General features: G+C 48.0%; 1 protein-coding gene across 1 annotated transcript in view; it reads right to left on the bottom strand.

Moving 5' to 3' along the window:
• Positions 1 to 2,440, bottom strand: part of SLC66A1 (solute carrier family 66 member 1) — a 28,591-nt gene extending 26,151 nt beyond the window's left edge. The window contains exon 1 of the mRNA XM_045298884.1: positions 2,424 to 2,440. The gene's annotated coding sequence lies outside the window, so the exon portion shown is untranslated. The remainder of the gene's footprint in view (positions 1 to 2,423) is intronic.
• Positions 2,441 to 2,684: the final 244 nt, after the last annotated feature.

The following is a 2,684-nucleotide window of genomic DNA, read 5'->3' on the forward strand; positions in this document are numbered from 1 at the left end:
ATGGAATGGAGAGTCCCCAGACAAATGTCTACACAATTGAAGAATTGTGCCAAGACAATTCAGTGGGGGAAAGAAGAATATTTTACATGATGCTGGCATAATTAAATATTTACATACAAAAAGCCTACTGTTGCAGCCCTTCCTCACACCATATACAAAAAGGAACTCAAAATGGATCAAAGATCTCATGTAAGCCAAAATAATAAAAATCTTAGGAAAAAATAGGAGAAAGGAAGCCCTCCTGATGGTGGAGTAGATTGTGATGCCAAAACCCAAGCATTAAGAGAAACGTGTATTAAAACTATGAAAGTGAGATGATAACCCACAGACGGGAGAAAATATTTGCAGGGATAAGGGTCTTGTCTCAAGACTAAGGCACTGAGAGGAAAAAATAAAGGCAACCCAGTTTTTAAAAATGGACAAAGGTTCTGAGTCTCAGAACTATTGCAGACACACAAATGGCTACTAAACCAAAAAAGTTAGAATTATTCTTGAGGAAAATGCATATCCAAATCACAATGAGTTCCCACCTGGCACCTGTACCAAACTACAAGGAGTCCGATGTCTTCAGAAAAGGGAGGGGAATTCCCATCAACATCACCTGAAGGCAGAGCCCTGTGAAGTGGAGGTCAGTCTTACTCCAAAATGTTCACCAGGTCTGACATCACCTGTCTTTCCTAGAACAGTCTCCATTAGCATTGATAATGACCACCCAGGACTCACAGACTGTACTCATGATTATGGGATTTATTAGAGAAATAACCAGTTACAATTCAGGATCAGATAGGACTCAAGATAATTGTTCTTGAATCAAAATAGCTTCTCAGCCGAAACAGGCCTCTCTCTGGCCCTTGGCCCTTTTGACCTCTTGGGCCAGCCCACCTCCTGATCAGGTAACTGTAAACAAAACTCATTAGCTCTGCCCATAAGTACATGGAGTCACTTAACGCCACCAGCAAACCTCCTGCCCTAAGGCACCCAGCTCTCTGTAGGCTTGGAGGCAACCCAGTGTCCCTTAACTCACCTGGTTCAGCAACTATTTCTGTAGTTCTCACTGTCTCCAGTGTTACAACTGCCTCCAGGAGGCTCCCAGGACAGGAGCCCTAAATCCTTGAAAGGACACAACTCAGCTTTTCTCACGCCTCTGGGATGGATCATTTGAAGCCTAGGGGGATGGCAAAACTGACCAGTCCCCTTGGAACGGTTCCACACATACTTGCATGGTCCCACTCCTGTAAGTGTCCCATGAACCTTATTTGTATTAGCAGCAAGCTGTCCGATCCTCTTGCTGGGTCAGAAGCACCTTATTTGCATAGTCTCATCTAGTCTTCTCGTGGGACCTGTTAAACTAGACAAGCCATCTAGAAATGACCTATTGCGCCCCACACCCACTTTGTTTCCTGTCTGGTGTCAGCTCTGCAGAAAGGTAGAAATGGGACCGTGTCGCATGCAGTACATGAAGTCGGGTGTCTTCCACACACCCGAGGTCCATCCATGTTACGGCGTGTGTCAGTTGGTCCAGTGTGAGGCTATGGCACAGGTTGTTTATCCAGGTGAGAGGCAGTGCATTGTGTCCAGTTCTTTCCAAGGACCAATAAAGCCACTGTGGCTACTTGCCAATAAGCTTCCGTGGGAGCGTAGGTTTTCACTTCACTTGGAATAGGATTGCTGGGTCATGTGATTTATTGTTGTAGGTTTCTAAGAAACTCAATTGTTTTAAAAATATGAAGAGGGAACAAAGTCTCTTCCATTTACCCACATTTACCATTCCAACACACTTCAGTTTAGTTGCTGTAGATTCATATTTCCTTTTGCCTGAAGAACTTGTTTAAAAAAATAGTTTCTATAGTGAAAGTTGGCTGTTTTTGAATCCTCTTTGTGTGATCAGGTTCAAATGTTGCCTTTATGCTTGAAAGATATTTTGACTCAAATATAGAATTCAAGGCTGGCAGTTTTCTGTATAAATCTCACTCCAAAAGTCTGAGGCCTTTGGCAAGCCCGGACAGAGGACCTGGAGCCCTGAAACAAGGGACTCATGCAGCCCCTTCGGACCCAGAGCATCCATGTGGGATGGAGCTGAACTGCCCTCCGGTTGCCAAGGCTGTAAGTTTTTACCGGAGCAGAAAGACTCATCCTTCTGTAATAGCCGACAGATGCCTAACCCATGACACTCCGCGGTGCCTATCAGTGGTTAACACATCCCAGCTGGAGGCCCCTCGGAGGAGAGGACAGCTCTACTGACACGCACGGATGGCCCTCAATCTGTCAATTCCTCCGACCCTGGTTCTTGTTTTTACCTCCTTTGCAAAGATTAATTGGTAAGCACCAGTCTCTCCAGGAGGGAACAGGAACCCCAGGACCGTGGGAGGGGCAGTGGCGAGGTCTGAGACGTGACAAGGAAGCCCCAGCCGTCAGGCGCCTACCTTAGATGGGCTCCCAACTCCTGGACCAAAGTTCAGTCTTCTGGGATGCGGGGCCAGGACCTGGGTCACGTGCCTGTGCCCTCAGGAGACGGGCTTGCAGGCAGGTTGGAGTGCGGCCTGGCAGGGGTGCCACCCCCAGCGTGCATGGCCCACTTCCATCAGAGGACAGGGCCACAGGCACAGCGGGAGCCTCTGTCCCGACAGCCGTGCAGAGGCCAGGGCGCGCAGGGCTCAGGCCGCCCCCTCCGCCTCCGCCACCTC

This window comes from Echinops telfairi, unplaced genomic scaffold, assembly GCF_000313985.2.
Source record: "Echinops telfairi isolate 266 unplaced genomic scaffold, ASM31398v2 ScPeMD7_7457;HRSCAF=8495, whole genome shotgun sequence".
Lineage (NCBI taxonomy): Eukaryota > Metazoa > Chordata > Mammalia > Afrosoricida > Tenrecidae > Echinops > Echinops telfairi.